Consider the following 20026-nt stretch of genomic DNA (forward strand, 5'->3'; position numbering starts at 1 on the left):
CTGCCCCAGGGAAGGGTGAGATTGGTGGTGAAGTGGCTCCCTGCAGCTGAGGCAGACTCTGTAGGAGCTGGCAGCCGGAGGCTGGGCAGGAAGATCTTTCTTGAAAGGGCATCCGAGTGGCACACTTCCCCGCCACTAGCCCACTGTCCTCACTACCGCCACAGTGACCTTCCCAAAGCTGGACTCTGACCACAAGCTGGTACTCCTGCCCAGCCCCTCTGCCCCACTGGAATGGCACCCCCCCCACACAAGCGGTTTCAGGAACTATGAGTTCTGCCTCTGACCACGGATCTCCCACTGCACTCAGCTCCAGTCCAGACCTGAGCCTGGGAGGTGAGGGAACGGCTGAATTCATGCCCAGCAGATATTCTGCAGGAAGACCCAACACCACCGTGCCAGCCAGTCCTATCTCGAGCCTGTTTTCCCCGCTTCCTGTAGTTGTGACCACCTATGCCAAGTCTAACACAGGTTCCAGGAGCGCAGGCATGGGGGGGCCTCTACACCCTTCTCTGCGGTCCCCGAGGCCCCCTCCACAGCGCTCCCCTGTAATTCCAGCTGGGTTTCCGCACGCGGGGGCAGGTGGAATTTGACCTCCGCCTTCCCCGACAGGGGCGGCACGACCATGCCCCGCGCCACCGCGCTTCCTGCCCCGGGCGCCTTCTTCCTGCCCCCGAGGCAGGGGCATGGATGACCCCCTGGGCGCCGGGCCTGCGACCAGCGTGGGCTGATCCTGCAGCACCGCCCGCACCGGCCACGGACGGCTCACGCGCGCGGCGCCTGGAAAAGCGGGTCGGCGGGGAAAGAGCGGCGGCGCGAGCCCGACGTCCCCGCTCCAGGGCCGCGCGCCCCGGGCTCGCGGGCAGCGATTGGGCGCGCGGTCGTGACGTCACCACGCGCCCGCTCGCTCCGGACTCCGGGCTCCCGGCTTTCGGTTTAGCCGCCGCCTGGCGCGCGCCCGGCCGAGTAGCGGGAGCGGGCCGCGCGCTCGGCGCTGGTCTGAGGCGGCTCGCGGGGTCCCGCGGCCCCGGCCCCCGCCCCGCGCCCCCCGCCCCGCGCCTCGCGGCCCCCGCCCGACCGCCGCCCCGCGCCCCCCCGCCCGGCCCCGGCCCGGCCGCCGCCCCCGCCCGGCGCGGATTTGAAAAGCCCGGCCGCAGCCCGCGAGCGCGGCAGCCAATCAGCGGCGCGCACTTTCCCGCGGCTTCTGCGAGGCGGCGGCGGCCCGGCGGCGGCGGCGGCGGGCGGGAGGCGCGGGGGCGGGGTCGGTGCCGCGCGCGGAGAGCCTCGGCCTGGCCGCGCTGCGCCCGCCGCCGCCGCCGCCCCCTCCCCTCCCTCGGCCCTCCCTCCCCCGCGGCCCTGGCCCGCTCCCCGGGCCGCCGCCGCCGCCGGAGCCGCCGCGCCCGGAGAGCTGCCGCCGGAGGATGCGACGCACAACAGGTCACTTGAGCCGCCGGCCCAACCGCCGCGGCCGCCGCGGGCCTGAGGGGCTGAGGGGCCGAGGCGCTGAGGGACCGAGGGGCTGAGAGACCGAGGCGCTGAGAGACCGAGGGGCTGAGGGACCGAGGGGCCGAGGCGCTGAGGCGCTGGAAGACTGGGGAGGCCGGCGGGGCCGGCGGGCGGGGGGCGGCCGCGGCTAACGGGGCCGGGCGGGCGGCGGGCGCGGCCATGTTGGGCCCGGCCGCCGGCGGCTGCACCTGTGCCGGCCTGCGGGCCGGGCGGCCTTTGTTCGCGGCGGCGGCGCCGGGCGGGCCGGGCCGGCCTTTGTGAGGCGCGGGCCGGGGCCGGCGGTGGGAGGGGCGGGCCGGCCGGGGGAGGCGCTTTTTGTCTGCAGAGGGTCCCCGGGTGACACTCGCGGACCGGACGCCGGCCGTTGGTCAGCGCGGGCGCCCGGAGCCGGCCGGGCCTTGGCAGGTGGAGGGGTCGCGGGGACCCCGCCCGGCCGCCGGCGCGCGCGGCCCCCGGCCTCGGGGCAGCGGGGAGCCGTCCCCTCCGCCGCGCAGAAATGCGTCCCGGCCGCACGGCCGGCTCTGCCCCGCTCGCAGAAGGGCGGTTCGGAATCTCGGCGTTTAACAAGAGCTGCTCTTGAGTTTGGGCAGAAAGAACGTGGACTCGTTGCAGCGTTAGCCTCTGCTCCTTCTGTGCCCAGGATGGGACTAGTCACAGGTTTGACGTTCCAGTTGAAACTTAGTATCCCAGCCGACCTTCCGACGTTCGCTTTTAGGCAGATGAGGGCTCCGGCGTGTGCGTGTGAACGGAACCTGTGAAGAGAAGACCGGTCGGGTGAGGCGTGAACGCAGCGCTGGGCTAGGGAAGTTCTTCGGTGCTGACGACCCACGCTCAGACTTTCCAGGCTTTGACTGTTAGATGAGTTAGACACCCAGATGTGTGTTCCTTAATCACGAAACGAGTTAAATACCTGACGTTGCTACCTCGCAGCGATTATCTTGACTCTATTTTATGTATGTCTTAAATAAGATGGTCAAGATGGAAAATAAGTTAGAAGCCATCCCATTTATCAAGTTAAAAGACTTGAACTCTTTTATTTTCCCAAATGTTTTAAATGTGCTAGTTACATATTTAAATGTGATGAGAGCCACTATATTAAAAAAGCACAACTCCCAGCAATAACACGAAGGAAACTCGTCCTGTGAGCACAGCCGTTTCCCTGTGTACTTGATGTGTGCTCCTATACCCTACAACCGGCCATGGTTCAAATCTAAACTGCCTACTGGAAGTGGAGAGGACTCATGCCTTAAGCACGATTACTTTGAGTCATTTCCTTTTCTTTTCTTCCATTTTCTCAAACACCCAGCAGCCTTCAGTTTGGGGCTGATGGTTGATAAAGTGAGGGCTTACTGCAGGGTTGAGTTTGTGTAAGCTTTTGTGAAGAACTCTGATCTATTCAGTCCAAAAATCCTCCCCTCCTGAGTGCATTACTACCAGTTAGGTTGGGCTCTGATTCCAGAGGTAAACATTCCAATTTAACAGTATCAGATAAGTGACTTTATGAATTTTAAAGAATGATGGGCAATTTGTTCTGGTATGTGCACATATGTGATATATTCATATATAGTGTGTAAACATAAAATTGAAATTTGTGGAGACATACAGAGCAAAAGAATTAGGGAAACATGCTACCAGGTGTGGCAACTAGGCTTATGGTTTTTGTGCAACGAATTTGTACAGGGCTGTTAAAACAATACCTGTTTAAATGTGAGGTACCAAATGAAGAGTAAATCAGAACTGCAGAAATTAGAAGTCAGGAATTAGAGACCCTGTGGCTTAGTCAAGGAAGAGTGAGTCGAGCCTTCCACCTGTTTGGATGTCCTCTCCTCCTACAAGTAGTCCAACTTTAAAAGATTTACTCATATGGCAGAATGTAAACTAATTAGTTACTTCCTTTTTTATGGTTTGATGCTTCAGTGTAAGACATGTAAAAGTAGGTGGGATTGGACTTACTAAGAAGTGCTGATGAGAGGATAGAAAACACTGTAATAAAATGTGTGCTATAGAAGATACAGGATTCTTGTCACCAGGCACGTATAAAAGGATGTGGTAAGATGATGCTGAAGTTCATAATCCAAATTTATTTTGCCATGCACATTTAATCTGGACAAATAACCTAAGTAAAGGCTTTAATTAGTCAACAGGAACTGAAGATATAAGGCTTTATCCTCACATATTCTGGTATGCAGGGTTTTTCTTTTTTTGGTGGACTGCTTGGCTATAGAATGTATGCAGTTTTGAATAAGCATCTTAGTCTCCTGAGCCTCACTCTTCTCTTTTGCCGGGCTGCGGTAAATGTATCTTTGTTTCCCAAATATGTGGTGCCCTGTCCTGCCTGTAGGCCTTTGCGTGGACTTTTGGTCCACGTTAGGTGTGGCCCCCTGTTTGTCTTCCCCTTTTGAGCAGAGTGCCCAGCATTTTAATGGCCATGTGTGACCTTTCTCCCCTGTTGGATGAGCTCTCGGAGGTAGGACTCTCATAGCCTTGGGCAGCCTGGCCTTTGCTGGTGCCTCCTCATGGCAGGTACTCAGTAGATGCTAAATAAATGGGCATATGACTTAGGAAAACAAACAACCCATTTTAATGCCAGCATCTGGCCTGTTTGCCTCTCTCTTTTTTAAGTCGTGTAGGAGCAGAAAGGGACCCTCTGGAAGAAACCGAGTATGGAAAGTAACGGGCTGGCCTAAGGTCACTCTGCATTAACTGGGGAGCGAAGACTGTGTTTGCCAGGCAGAGCTGTTTCTTTTCTTTTCCTTTTCTCATCGTAGCTAACTCAAATATTAAATAAAAATTTTTTTTTATAATTTATTTATTTATTTTTCCGCCAAAGCCCCAGTAGATAGTTGTATGTCATAGCTGCACATCCTTCTAGTTGCTGTACGTGGGACGCGGCCTCAGCATGGCCGGAGAAGCGGTGCGTCGGTGTGCACCCGGGATCCGAACCCCGGGCCGCCAGCAGCGGAGCACGCGCACTTAACTGCTAAGCCATGGGGCCGGCCCATCAAATGTTAAATAAAAATTAATCATGAAACATGGCAAGCATATAAGTACAATAGATAATAGAACAGATCTGTACCTACCACAAAGATGAAGCAAGCAGTGATGTTTCTACTGTACTTCTCTGTATCACTGGGCAAGATAAAAAGAATATAAAGTATACAAAATACAAAAGCAAGAGGTGACATGGAAGTTCTAGACGATTAGGCTCCTACATTACAAACTGTCTTTATATGATTCGTTAATTTCTTTTTCAGGGAGGGATGGTTATTTACAGTAAGCGCTTTGATGAGAAAAAGACTTACATTGGTTACCCCAAGGACTCATCAGCATTTTACATTTGTCTATTGGTTGCAATATAGCTTTTGAAGGAGTCGATTGATTTGATGAAATTTGGTTTGCTAGTTAAAAAAATCCAGACAGACCTCAAATTAGTTTTGTTCTTGAGCCTGCATTCCAAAAAGCAAATGGCCAAAGATGAGTTTTCAAAGCATCTTAATTTCTGTAATACTTAATGGTATATTTCAACAAAATATACGAGGATGGAAATTGCAAAGTGTTAGTTGAACTGCTGGCCTACAGCTCAAAAACCCCAGTAATCAGACTTCCTTAGGGGTGTGTAGAGAAACAATGTTTTATCTTACTGGAAGGAGTTGCGACCTCCATTTTTAAGTTGTTTGGGTTGTCATTGAAAGAGTTGATGATGTGAATTAAGTTTATGTGTTTTTGCTGCTGTATTACAGAGGCTGACAGATCAGAAAGTGTGTTTCTGACTCCAGTTTTAGTACCCTCAGTTAGCTCTCTGTACCATGCCTGGTCTTTCTAAAATGCACATGTGATTATGTGAGGCCCCACTCTTCAAGGATCTCTATTGCGCTTTGGGGTTTAAGACCAGTCTTTCACTGGGCTTTCTGCCTCTCACTGCACTTCTTATTTTGCTCTCACCTGTTCTCTTCAGCCCATCTCTTGCTTCCATGCTTTTCCCTTGGGCCTTTGCATGGTCAGCTTTTGCCCCTCCTCTCCACTCCACTTCCATATACACACTGCACACACCCCAGTGCATCTGTGGGCACAGCCGGCTTTTCCTATTAGTTCCCTCTCATTCAGCTCTCAGCTTGGACCTCACTCCTAGAAAGCCACCCTTGATTCCCTGTCTATTTTGGGAGGCTCCTGTAGGTGTGTCTTGAGCACTTTGTGCTTCAGCCCCCTTTGCCTACTCTCCATTCTCACTCTGCCCCAGCTATCCTGGCCTCTGGCCTGCCTCAAGCACTGCAGCCGTGCTTGGCCTCAGGCTGTTGCACTTGACTGGAATGCTCTTCCCTGGACATCTCCATGACTTGCTCCTTGTCTGCCTTTAAGTCTTTGCTCAAGCTTCCTCTTCTCAGGCACCTTCCCTGACCACTGCTTTAAAATACTCAGTTGCCCATCTGGCTCTCCCCATCTGCCTTAGCTTTTTCTCCTAGTGCTTATCCTCAGACGTTCTGTGTGTTTTACTTATTTTTCTGTGTTCCTGACTACATTGAGATGTCTGTAAGGGCAAGGATTTTTCTCCTTTTGGCTTTGTTTACTTTCGTACTCCCAGTGCCTAGACGGTGCCTGAGTGACTGTCAGTCGTTCGATGACTTTGAATGAATGGACCCTCAGCCCCTTGTATGATGTCAAGCGTATAATATGTCTCAGAAGTGTTTTTTTTTTTTTTTTTTTTTGGTGAGGAAGATCAGCCCTGAGCTAACATCCATGCCAGTCATCCTCTTTTTGCTGAGGAAGACTGGCCCTGGGCTAACATCTGTGCCCATCTTCCTCTACTTTATATGAGAGGCCACCGCAGCATGGCCTGACAAGTGGTGTGTTGGTGCAAGTCCGGGATCCAAACCCGGGCCGCCAGCAGTGGAGTGCGCGCACTTAACTGCTACGCCACGGGGTCGGCCCCTCAGAAGTGGTTTTAGATGAAGGGGAGTGGCATGAGCATGCTTGCCCTGGTGTGAGATTGGAAAGATGGAGGGCCGTGGGCAGGTGACAGAGGTCAGAAAGGAGGCTCGTAGACCAGTGCTAGAGAATCATGGCCTTCCCAAGGCAGAGGAGGTGGGGGTAGGAAGAGTGGACAGATGCAAGAGAGGGGGCCAAAGCAGCATTGATGAACTGGGACACAGCATGGGGCTTGGAATAAGAGGAGAGAGTGGGCCCAGGTGATTCTTGTATTCACAATTTGAAAGATTGGACGGATGGGGCACCATTTTTATCTTACTGTGAACTGGTGAAAGGGAAGGCGGGCCTAGCTTCTGTTCCTTCCAAAAAAGAAGCTCTGATCTCGCCTACCAGCCGAAAATGTGTGTCCCTGGTGCTTTACTGTTCACCCAGAAGAGGAAGCCCTAGATCTTGAGCGTGGCGTGTGATCCCTGCGTGTGTTTCTAGCATCTTTGCTGGCCAGTCCTTTGTGGCTGCTCTGAGATCTCATTATCATGCTGCTGCAGCTCTGGTGATGAGCCATGCTCTATCCCACGGGTCTTGCATGTGCTGTTGCTTCTCCCTAAGTTGACCCATTTGGCGTTCCTGTGCTCCTCTAGTGGCACAGCCTTTGTCTCTGTCTCCACCAGTGTTGCCAGCCCTGCACTCATGGCACTAGATTTTTGGCATTTGTTTTTTCTCTGCTCCCAAGTTTGTTATTTCTTTGAGGGTGCCAGGCCCTGTCATGATGGCACTTATTGTGTGAGCTCGTTCCCCTCCCTCTTTTCCAGGTTGTGAGTCTTTCAAGGTGAGTTCCCTCTGACTTGTCTTCTAGGCTTCGGGCGGTGCCCAAAGATATTCAGTAAACAAGTTGAAAAAGCTGTTGGGTCTTCTTTTGTTTTCTTTTATAATTTTATTTATTTATTTTTTCCCCCAAAGCCCCAGTAGATAGTTGTATGCCACAGCTGCACATCCTTCCAGTCGCTGTACGTGGGACGCGGCCTCAGCATGGCCGTAGAAGCGGCGCGTTGGTGCGTGCCCGGGATCCGAACCCGGGCTGCCAGCAGCGGCGCGCGCGCACTTAACCGCTAAGCCACGGGGCTGGCACCTTCTTTTGTTTTCTTAAAGATTTTTATTTCATAAAAATGTGAATTCCTATATTTTTTGAATTAAAATATATATTAAAATAAGAGGCTTCTGTGTTGCTTCCCCCAAAAGATTTGAAGTTGGTGCTGTCTGTGTAGAAGCTTCTCCCTATGAGGCTTTGAGCAGTAAATCTTTGCCTCATCTTATTGACTCCTCACAGCAGGAAACTGAATCCCAAAGATGTTAAGTAATGACCCAAAGTCACAAGGCTGTAAGTGATTAGAACTCCTGCAGGGCCTGACCTCTGCTTCTGTACTGTAGGATCTTACTGTTCTGCCTCTCAAGCGACATTTTAACATAAGACGATCTATATGTGAATAGGAGGGTGGGCCATTATATTTTTATAAGTCAGAATGGCAGTGTACTTCTGTCCAACATTTCTTCATTCATTGAGTATCAGCTGTGTGCCAGTGATGAGCCAAAACCTATGTCCTTGTTCCCATGGAGTTTCCAGACCTATGAGCGTGATGAAACAGGGCAGAGACGCTGGACAAAAGATCACGTCTTTGAAAAACCTGTGAAATACTGCTGCCAAATAATTGAACCTGAATCTGATCAAGCTTCTATGTCCAACAACCAATTTACAGGAAATATATGGGGGAAGGGAACACATTAAACTACACTGCAGACTGTAGGATCGCCATTGGTGGAACTCAGAATGTGGGAATCTACAAGACCAGTAATCTAGTCTCTTCAATAAGGGGGAAAAAAAGAGAAGGGGCTGTAGCTGGGGCCGGCCCTGTGGCTTAGTGGTTAAGTGTGCGCGCTCTGCTACTGGTGGCCCAGGTTCGGATCCCGGGCGTGCACTGACGCACTGCTTGTCCAGCCATGCTGAGGCGGCATCCCACATACAGCAACTAGAAGGATATGCAACTATGACATACAACTATCTACTGGGGCTTTGGGGAGAAAAAGGGGAAAAAAAAAAAAGGAGGAGGATTGGCAATAGATGTTAGCTCAGGGTCGGTCTTCCTCAGCAAAAAGAGGAGGATTGGCATGGATGTTAGCTCAGGGCTGACCTTCCTCATGGAGAAAAAAAAAAAGGAAGGGACTGTAGCTAATAAGAGATTGGAGGCACATCGACTAATTGCACTGCGTAGGGCTTATTTGCATCCAAGACAGGCCACTTAGTTAAAGGACACGACTAAACACCACTTACAATATTTGAGACAATTAGAAATTGAAACACTGATTAGATTTGTTATCAAGGAATTTTTATTATTTTTTTAGCTGCCATAGTGGTTTTTTTGTGTTTAAGAAAAGAATTTGGGGGCCGGCCCAGTGGTGTAGTGGTTAAGTGCACATGCTCTGCTTTGGTGGCCCGGGGTTTGCAGGTTCAGATCCCGGGCACGGACAGACGCACTGCTTATCAAGCCATGCTGTGGCAGCGTCCCCTATAAAGTAGAGGAAGATGGGCACGGATGTCAGCCCAGGACCGATCTTCCTCAGCAAAAAGAGGATTGGCAACAGATGTTAGCTCAGAGCTAATCTTCCTCACCAAAAAAAAAAAAGAGAAAAGAATTTGTACTTTTTAGAGATGCATACAGATATTTACCAATGAAGTGATCCACTATCTGGGATTTGCTTCACAGTTCTATGAAGAAGGAGCAGTGAGTGTGCGGCTGGATCAGGACTGCCCTAGGCTGATGGTGGCATGGGTACGTGGAGCTCTACCTATTCTGTCTACCTTTGTCTATATTCAGAGTTGTCCATAACAAGAAGAAAGAATGTCTTGAAGGAAAGATCAGCGCATTTAGTAGCATCTATAGGGAGGTTATACCTAACTGGGGATTGAGTGTCAGGAAAGAGTTCCTGATGGGATTGACGCTGGAGCAGAGAGCAGAAGAGTACTTGGTAGAGGGTGAGTGTGAGTATTCCAGATGAGGGAACAGCCTGTGCAAAGAGCCCATGATAGGAGTGGAAAGAAGGCCGGTGTGGCTGGAGCAGAGGGTGAGGGGAACTGTGTGCAAAACAAGGCTGCAGAGATGGCGGCGGGGGCAGGTTCTTTTAGGCTGTATTAAGGATTTTCATCCTAAGAGCAATGTGAGGCCCTTGAAGGGTTTTAAGCAAGGGGAGTGGGTGTAACATGAATCTATTTTCTTTGGAAAGTGCATTTCTGAGAGTGCTCTGTGGAGTTGGTGATGGGAGGATTAGGGAAGAGTGAAGAGTGGGTATAGGAGACCAATCTGTGATTACTGCCTGTTCTGGTTAGAGTCTTTCCAGTTGTCCCTGCTTTGGGTGCTCTGTAGGATTGAATAGCCCTGCTCCCTTGAAATTTGGTTTGGCCACGCGATTTGCTTTGGACAGTGAAAACTGACATGTCGCTTCTGACTTGAAGCTCTAAGAGATGTGTACTTTATCACATTCCTTTTCTCTGTCTCTAATTGTGGAAACACACAGATATGTACTATGAGCAAGAAAGAAACCTTTGGGTTGAGCCAAGTAACCTTTTGGGCTTGTTACTATACCATAACTTAGTTCAGTGGTTCTCAAGTCTGGTCCCCAGACTGGCAGCATCAATCACCTGGGGACTTGTTAGAAATGCAGATTATCAGGCTCACCCTCAACCTACTGAATCATAAGCTCTGGAGTGGGGCCCAGCAATCTGTGTTCTAACAAGCCTTTCATGTGATTCTGATGCCCTCGATGCTGAGAACTACTCCCTGTGAGTTTGCTCATTGATAAGCCAGTTAGGAGACCGTGGTGGTAGTTCTGCTGAAAGATGATGGTAGTGGGCCAGCATTGAGATTGTGGGTGTGGAGGGAAGTAGATAGGCTTAGCCGGGAAGGGTTCTGGAATAAAACTGAAAAGGTCTGTTGTTTGGAATATGAGAGATGTTGCAGGGAGAGGTGCAGTGATGGCCCCTAAGTTTTTGTTGGACAAAACCAGATGGATGGAAGTGCTATTCACTGTCCAGACAAAATATTCTTTTTGTAAGAATTTACATTTACTTTGGTTTCAAGGTTCAGAAACAAGAAGAAGCTTATTAAGGAATTTTTAAAAATTTTATTCACTCTGCTCAAATATCAGTTTCTCAGTGAAGCCCATGTTGATCCCCCGCATTTGAAATTGTACCTTCTCTGCTCTCCTGATCCCCTCTGGCTGATTATTTTCCACAGCAGTCATCACCTTGTTTATTGTCCCCCACCTGCCCTTCCTGCTTGAATGAAAGCTCCATGAAGGCAGGGCACTCGTCTCTCGTTCACTTCTGTATCCCTAGAACTGTGTTGCACCAGCAAGTGCTCGGTGTATGTGAGCTGAATGGATGATTGCCTGTTGTATCAGCACTGAATGCCATTACTGCCAGATCAGAGTGTAGGCAGCACACTTCAGACTTGAGGGTGGCAAGGAAGGAAGGTGGCCGACCTAGAAGCCCTCAGGTTTTGGTCTGCGTGTGACCTGGATGTTGCTTGAGCCTGTCTGGTGTCTGGGTGAGGAGGCCCCTTGCTTCTCATCTGTTCAAATTCTTTCACGTGTGAGTCTGAGATGGCGGCGTGAACTCGCGTGAGAGCTTGGAGAAGCTGTTTGACTTCAGGCAACTTACTCTTCCTCAAGTGGGAGAGAAAAAGCATATTTCAGTGGAAGCAGCACTACCAAAAATAAAAGCTTTCAAAATGAGACTGAGAAAGTTGCGTGTTAGGTTTTTCTCCCTTTTGTTCTGTATCTGAAAATTGTGTACTTTATTTGTGGAAGATGAGTTGGAATTATGTATTATGTTAACATTTTATTGAGTTCTTTTCTGTTGAGTTCTGAAGTCTGTATAAACAAGTATTTATCTCTTTAAAATTTAACTCCTTGTAACTTCTTTGAAAAAAATAATAGTGGTGCTTGTTTGTCCAGTGTCTACCTTTTGGAGGCTAAACTTGGGTACATTTCTCAGATATCAGTATGCTCTTGGCTGTTTTAGGGATCTCTGTGAATTAGCAGATTATGTCAGTAAAGGGCGGAAACAGGGTGGCACCAGCACCCTAGTGTCAGGCCCCTGCCGTGGGTCAGTGGAGTGTTATTGAGAGCTATCTACTGGTTCAGAAGAAATAGTAACAGATAAATCTTAGGTCATTACCCTGTCTGCTTCCTTTGGAGAGGAGCCCTGGTCATTTTTGTAGGTTGATAAATTTCTGAGATAGAGGAAATCTGTGTCTTGATGGCCCATTAGAAATGAAAATGTGTTTTAATAGGACCTTGCCCTTACTTTACGTTTTGCCTCTTGAGGACACCAAGGTGACTCCTTGTGGCTGAGCATAAAACTGGTGCATGAAAGGGCACACACTGGATGTTTGAGTGGAGCTGCTGGCCTCTTGAGCCTGGCCCCTATTCTTGGCTGTGCCCTCTGTGGGCTGTCCTTGTCTCATAGAAGCCATTGTTGCTTCCCTTGGTCTCCACCGACTGCTTCTCTTGTTCTCTGCTATCAGCCAGAGATCTCAGAGCTGATTCTTTTTAGCTGCCCGGATCCTGACACCCACCTCACCCCTCCCCTCCCTTTGTGAGTTCCCAACACAGGAACGATGGGCAGGGTATGATGTAGCAGAAACTGAGTTGTGAGTTCCAGCCTAGAGTTTATAGAAGTCTCATTTTGAAGGGTGTGCAATTTATTTTTTTTGTGTGAGGAAGATCAGCCCTGAGCTAACATCTGTCGCCAATCCTTCTCTTTTTGCTGAGGAAGACTGGCCCTGGGCTAACATCCGTGCCCATCTTCCTCCACTTTATATGGGACACTGCCACAGCATGGCTTGACAAGAGGTACGTTGGTACGCACCTGGGATCCGAACCCCGGGCCCCTGCAGTGGAGCGCGTGTACTTAACCGCTACTCCACCAGGCCGGCCCCAGAGTGTGCAATTTCTTAACACATCATTAAAGCAAAATAGAAAGCTTAATTATTATTAATAATTTTATAATCAGAACATATTTTATGAAAAATTTGTATGATACAGAAAAGTGAAAGGAACTTATAACTATAATCTCACCAACCAAAATGTTTGGGTATATTTCCAATTTATCTTCTCTTTTATCAAACTGAACCAGGTACTCTAAAGATGATTTGCTCTGTGAGGGTCATAACAAAAGGTAACAGTCCTCTGCTTCACTCTGCTTCCCTGTTCCATCAGGGCAACTGCTTTACTCAACTTTAGCTGTTTCTTGGGGTATCTATCTGTACTTAAAAAAAAATAACTTGCTTACTTTGCTGAGTTGAGAACTTTCAGGTTTATATTTTGTGTCAAGTTCTATCTGTGGGAGATAAGGATTTAGCTTTCTTGCCCCCCTGGCCTCCCACTTCCCCTTCCCCATTTCTTCCCAATATTGTCGTGTTTTGGTTATCTATTCCTACATTATAAGCTGTTCCAGGACTTAGTGGCTGAAAACACAACAACATTATTTATTTACAGTTTTGCAGTTTGGACTTGGTGTGCCAGGGTTAGCTTGTTTCTGCTCTAGGTGGTGTCAGCTTGTTTCATTCGTGTGGGTAGCATGTTGATATTGGCTGTTTTGGACATGGGCCTCAGTTCTCCCCAATATGTGCCTTCCCATGAGCTGCTTGGGCTTCCTTATAGTGTGGTGGCAGGTTCCATGAAGGAGGAAGTGAAACTTACCTGTCCTTTTAAAGGCTAGACTGGCACTGGCTTGGCATTGCTTTTGCCATATTCTATTGGTGAAAGCAATCACAGGCCCAGGCCAGACTCAAGGGTGTGGAGAAAGAGACGTTATCTCTTGATGGAGGAAGTGACAAAGAATTTTTGGCCATCTTTAATCCACCACAGTTTTATAATAATTTTTGGTTTAAGTGAATATTTATCAATTGTTAGATTGTTCAGCTAAACGATACACTGTGATCGATATTTACTTTCTTGTATGGCTTTTTGTTTTCCTAGTGGAAATAATTATGTTGTTTTTCTATTTGCTTAGTTTTCCATGCATCTATTACTAACTCAGCCCTGGTTTTCCAAATGAACTGTATAAAAAGCCTTTTGCGATGGTGAGTTATGCTTGATCTGTCAGTTCCGTGTTTTTCTCTTGGTGACCTTCCTCCTGGAGCTGGTTGTCTTCCTGCTCCAGACTGGACTCCTCCATAGGCCTGAGGCACAGCTGCACATCCTTATTTTCTGAGACGGACCACTTGTTTTTTGGGTCTCATATGTCTTTTGTGGTGTACCTTCATATGTTGGTGATATACCTTCTGGTAGTTAGAATGTGTGGGAGGCAACATTTTTTGAGACTTTGCATGCCCAAATGATCTATTCTATGCTTATATTTGATTGATAGCTTCGTTGGGCATATAATTTAGATTGAAGATAATTTCTCTCAAAAATTTAAAGGTATTGCTTCGTTATTTTTGGGCTTTCCATGTGTGTTTTCTCTTTTTAAGAAACCTAATGCTATCAGGGTTTGGTGTGAAAATCTCCCTACTACCCCATTCCTCAGGGGCCTGATTGACCTCCCTAGAGGCAACAGCGTAGCCAGAGGTAGAACATACCTAGGTAGAAGTGTGTATTTTAACTACAAATGGGAGTGTGTTTTGAGATTTCGCTCATTCCCTGTGTTGTGTGTTCCTAGTTTTCTTTTGCTTTTAAATTCTTGTCTCTCGTAGTAAGTTTTCGTGATCACCCGTGACTGAAGTCTCATTGTTAAGATGGAGGTTCAGGAGCTGATGAAAGTTCTCTGGGTGGAGGGCTTCATGAGGGCAGACTGGTCAGGACCCCACTGTCAGTATCAGTGTTTTCTCTGGGTCCTGGTAGGTGTCCTTTGGCTGGCTGCGTCTTATAGTTCACCCTTGGACTTTCACATCACCTTTCTGCTTTGAGTGCCCTCTCCCACGTCAGTTGTGAACCCTCCAATGTTCTCTGTCTCTAGACTTAAACTCCAGTCTTTCTCCAGTTGGGGCAGGGTTGGCTGCCAGGCCATGAGGAACGCGGTCAGGGCTGTGACTGCACGTTTCATGGACTTGAGGCCAATTCTTTAGACATGGAGTTCCCAGGTTTTGCAGCAGATGCCCCTACTATATGCAGAGAATTATCATTATGCTTTAAGTATATTTTAGAGGGAAAATATTTTACAGATATATATGAGCAATACAACTTAATATGTTTAATACCTTTCCCATTCAACAAAAGATTTGATGTTTTAAAAATTGAGATAAAATTCACATAACCCCCATAAAATTCACCATTTAAGCATTTTAAAGTGTATAATTCAGTGGTTTTTAGAATATTTTCAGTACTGTGCAACTATCACCACTATCTAATTCCTGAATATTTTCATCATCTCAGTAAGAAGCCCCGTACCTATTGAGCAGTCACTCCACATTCCCACTCATCTCCCAGCTCCTGGCAACCACCATTTATACTTTCTATCTCTATGGATTTACCTATTCTGCACATTTCATTTAAACAGAATCATACAATATGTGGCCTTTTGTGACTGGCTTATTTCACTTAGCATAATGTTTTCAAGGTTCATCCATGTTGTAGCATGTCTCAGTGCTTCATTCCTTTTTATGGCTGACTATTCCATTGGATGGAGCACGTTTCTTTTGTCCATTTATCACTTGTTGGACGTTTGGGTTGTTTTTTGCTTTTATAAATGCTGCTGTGAGGATTCTTGTACAAGTTTCTGTATGAACGTAAGTTTTCAGTTCTCTTGGATAGATACCTAGGAGGGGAATTGCTGGGTCACATGGCAACTCTATGTTTAACTTTTTTTGTTGTTGTTGAGGAAGATTGGCCTTGAGCTAACACCTGTTGCCAATCTTCCTCTTTTTGCTTGAGAAGGATTGTCCCTGAGCTAACATCTGTGTCAGTCCTCCTCTATTTTGTATGTGGGAGGCCTCCACAGCACAGCCCAATGAGAGCGGTGTGCAGGTCCGCGCCCGGGATCCGAACCTGTGAACCCTGGGCCACCAAAGTGGAGCGCACGAACCCAACCACTGCGCCACTGGGCCAGCCCCTCTATGTTTAACTTTTTGAGGAACTGCTACTGGTACAGCAGCTGTACCATTTTATATCCTCCTCAGCAGTGTATGAGAGGTCCAAAGATTTGACATGTTACACTAAGAATATATAGAGCAAAAACTGGTAATGGGACCAGGGAAGATATCAAGTTATATATTGTCATAAGGTTAGAGTTGGGCTTGTGGGGGAGAGAAGCAGCACAGATAGGTAGGCCCAAGGCTAACATTGAGCCTTGCCTGTGGCTCTAAGCTTCTTTGCAGCCAAACAAAACACGAAACAGGTCAGTTACAAAGCCTTTACTGTCGTAGGTGCATTTCTGCAGGAGAAGCAAAACTTTTACTGGGAGTAAATTCTATAAAATAAAGCTGCTCATTACAGAATTCTTCTTCTGGAGTAGCAGAGTGGTCACTGCCCTCAGCCCCCATTCTATAGCGAATGGTACTGATTTCATTGTTCTTCCCATAGAGTTCTTTGATTTAAGAATGGAGGTTCTGTCATCATTCAGTGAAGGCAGAACCAAAATGTATTCCAGGTAGATTAGTGTTAAATGTTAGAAAACAAGGGAATGTGTGTGTACGTGTATATAAATTATATTTGCAAACTTTGATTTTCCGTTTAAGTCTCTCTTTTGCCCCTGGAGGAATGACTGGGAGCTTGGTCCCTTTCCTGACTTGGCTCTGGGGCGTGTCTTGAAGGCTTTACTGCTGTCCTAGCATTGAGACCTCTTCAAGGTGATTCTCTGCTCCCTTAGATTCACAGAACGAACAGTGTGGGCTACAGCTGGACATCTGAGCAACCGGAAGGGTAGGACAGTGAGGCCTGGTATGCCTCCGCTTCAGAGCCTTGGGGAAACAAGCTTTGGGGCTTGCTTAGCCCACCCTCCACCGCATCTTTCTCTTTACTCTTTCCCTAACATATTATATCTGCATTTTAAAATCTCTGTCTCTCCCTTCTGGAATATTAGCTCCACAAGAATAAGGAATGTGCTTTGTTTACTGCTCTGTTTCCAAATTGCTGGAACAGGGCCTGGTGCTCAGTGAATAATTTTGACTGTTGATTGTTCCCTTCTGAGAGCTCTGCCCCTCCCTTCACATTGGAGACCCCTCCTCTATTCCATGTGGCCCTGTAGGGGGCTGCCCAGCCTCTCCAGCCACTTACTCTGTCAGGTTATATTATATATATTCTGTGAAATGTAAGGAATTAATTATATAATTCTTAAGAGCTTATTATAAAAAGGAGCAATCTGATGCTTAACTCTCCCCACCCTGTTCCTGCTCCCCTTGGAAAACCACTGATAACTCTGAGCTGTGAATTTCCGTTTTAACTTCCATATTTTCATTTTTCACTCTGTTTCAGTGTTTTCTTTCCTTTTTACAATGATTATATATTATATTTGTTATTTTAGGACATATTTATGAATAAGAGAACTTAAGTTATTAGTCTTCCTCTTAAAGCAGCATATCTCTAATGTTGATTTGATACCTCCGCATCAGCTTTCCCTCGTTTGACATCTCTCTCATTCCTCTGTTGTCTTTGTCCTTGTGGGTTTACACTTTTTTTGAAATTCCTTTCCTGTCATTTTAATTCGGTTTCTGGAAAGAGTGCAGATAAATGAGAGAAAGGAATCCTCACATTCTTTTTAAATATAAAAATTGTTTTAGAATTACCACTCTCCTCTTACCTTTTGCGTCCTGTTCTTTTCTTCTGAGTGTGTATTCTTGCTCTGGTACCTCTTTTTGCATTTCTTTTGTGAAAGGAATATGTATATCAAACTCCCTTAGTCATTGTGTGTCTGAAAATGGTAATTTAAATGGGAAATTATTTTCCCTTAACACTTTTAAGAGACTCCATCATCTACTCCTATCTGTTGAAGCTAAATAAAGGTCTGTGTTACCGTTTCTCTTAAGTCTGGCAATTAACTTATTCTTTATGGGTACTTAGGTTTTAAGATTTTCTTTTTATCCCTTCATGGTCTCTAGTTTCAATATGATGTGTCTAGGGATTGATTTGTTTTTATTTATCTTGCTCAGAGCTTTGGGTGCTCTTTTAATTTGAATACTTGAGTCTCCTTTCATCTCTGGAAATATTTACATTGTTGTCTCTTTGAAAATTGCCTTTTTCCCATCCTTCCTAGTCTCTCCTGGAACTCCATTGGAATGTAAGCTCCCTGAGGGCAGAGTATTGTTTTTTGTTTTTTTGTTTTTTGGTGGTAACATATACATAATGTAAAATTTACCATTTTAACCATTTTTAAGTGTACGGTTCAGTGGTAATAAGCACTTATGTTGTATGTTTTAGATAACAGTCCTTTATCAGATGTGTCTTTTGCAAACCTTTTCTCCCAGTCTGTTGCTTGTCTTTTCATTGGCTTGACATTGTTGTTCACAGAGTGGAAGGTTTTTTGAAGATCTCCTTGGCTTTATTCAGTGATTCATGAAGCGGGCAGCATCCCATCTAGCAAGTAGAGAGAGACTCCCAGAAGATTTTTTTTTAATGAAGTCTTATCAATGATCTCTTTCATGGATTGTGCCTTTGATGTTGTATCTAAAAGGTCACTGCCAAACCAAGGTCATCTAGGTTTTCTCCTATGTTATCTTCTAGAAGTTTTATAGTTTTGCATTTTACATTTAGATCTATGATCCATTTTGAGTTAATTTTTGTGAAGAGTGTAAAGTCTGTGTCTAGATTCATTTGTTTGCACGTGGATGGATGTCTCATTGGTCCCGCACCATTTGTAGAAAAGATTGTCTTTACTCCATTGAATTGTCTTTGCTCCACTGTCAAAGATCAGTTGAATATATTTGAGTCTATTTTTGGTTTCTTTATTCTGTTCCATTGATCTATTTGTCCATTATTTTGCCAGTACAACAACTATCTTAATTACTGTACCTTTATAGTAAGTCTTGAAGTCAGGTAGTGTCAGTCTTCCAACTTAGTTCTTTTCCTTCAATACTGCATTGGCTGTTCTGGGTCTTTTGCTTCCCCACATAAACTTTAGAATCAGTTTGTTGATATTCACAAAATAACTTGCTGGGATTTTGATTGAGATTGCATTTAACCTATAGATCAAGTTAGGAAGAACTGACATCTTGATAATATTGAATGTTTCTATTCATGAACATGGAATATCTTTCCATTTATTTAGTTCTTCTTTGATTTTATTCATCAGAGTTTTATAGTTTTCCTCATATAGGTCTTGTACATTTTGTTAGATTTATTCCTAAGTATTTATTTCCTTTTTTGGGGGTGCTAATGTAAATGGTGTTTTTAATTTCAAATTCTACTTGTTCATTGCTGGTATATAGGGATGTGATTGCCTTTTGTATATTAGCCTGGTATCCTGTAACCTTGTTATAATTGTTTGTATTAGTTCCGGGAATTCTTTGTTATTTTTTTTCCAGGATATTTTTTGATTTTTTTCAGATTTTCTACGTACATAGTCATGTCATTGAACAAAAGACAGTTTTATGGGCTGGCCCCATGGCTTGGCGGTTAAGTGTGCACAATCCGCTACTGGCGGCCCGGGTTTGGATACTGGGCGCGCACCAATGCACTGCTTGTCCAGCCATGCTGAGGCGGCGTCCCACATACAGCAACTAAGAAGGGTGTGCAACTATGACATACAACTATCTACTGGGGCTTTGGGGAGCAAAAGGGGAAAAAAAGGAGGAGGATTGGCAATAGATGTTAGCTCAGGGCCGGTCTTCCGCAGCAAAAAGAGGAGAATTGGCATGGATGTTAGCTCAGGGCTGATCTTCCTCACACACACAAAAAAGACAGTTTTATTTCTTCCTTCCTGATCTGTATACCTTTAGTTTCCTTTTCTTGTCTTATTGCATTAGCTAGGGTGGCAGAATATTTTTTATCCCATTTTGTTCAATGCTGTAACCCCAGGACCTAAAATTCAGTGTCTGGTACATCATAAGCACTCTATAAAGTTTTGAAAGAGTGAAGCATGAATGTTATGTCTCTTAATCCCTTTTACATATTTTTTATCTCTTTATCAGCCATATGCCTTGGTGATTTGTTTGGATTTATCTTCTAATCTATTATATATTTAGCTGCTTTAGTCTGCTATATTCAATGCACTATTGAGTTTTTTATTTTAGTGCCTGTTTTTCTTTCCAAATCTGCAATTTAGGGGAAAAAAAATCCTATTTTTAGTCTGTGGAAGACCTTTCATGCTACCCTATGCCTAGCTCCTTGAGTATTCCTCACTGCTGGTGGTGGTTTTGTGTGCTGTGTAATCTTTATCTCCTACTCACCTCTGCGGAGAGATTTTCCAGGCATGCTCTGGGTTGTAGAAGCTCCCCTGAGCAGTTTCCCAGTTGCCTTTGCAGGGCCCTACCAGCATCACGCATACTAGACCCATGTTTGGTTTTTTTGCTGAGGAAGATTCTCCCTGAGCTAACATCTGTGCCAGTCTTCCTCTATTTTGTATGTGGGTCGCTGCCACAGCATGGCTGCCGATGAGTGGTGTAAGTCTGCGCCA

General features: G+C 46.3%; 1 protein-coding gene across 10 annotated transcripts in view; it reads left to right on the forward strand.

Annotated features, from left to right (window-relative positions):
* Nucleotides 1-1294: 1294 nt before the first annotated feature.
* NSD2 (nuclear receptor binding SET domain protein 2) overlaps nucleotides 1295-20026 on the forward strand; it is a 97127-nt gene continuing 78395 nt past the window's right edge. For 2 of the 10 annotated variants that reach the window (XM_058546545.1, XM_058546554.1), the window contains exon 1: nucleotides 1295-1434. The gene's annotated coding sequence lies outside the window, so the exon portion shown is untranslated. The other 8 variants (XM_058546551.1, XM_058546553.1, XM_058546546.1 and 5 more) reach the window with 7 other exon arrangements.

Source organism: Diceros bicornis, chromosome 8 (genome assembly GCF_020826845.1).
Source record: "Diceros bicornis minor isolate mBicDic1 chromosome 8, mDicBic1.mat.cur, whole genome shotgun sequence".
Taxonomy (NCBI): Eukaryota; Metazoa; Chordata; class Mammalia; order Perissodactyla; family Rhinocerotidae; genus Diceros; species Diceros bicornis.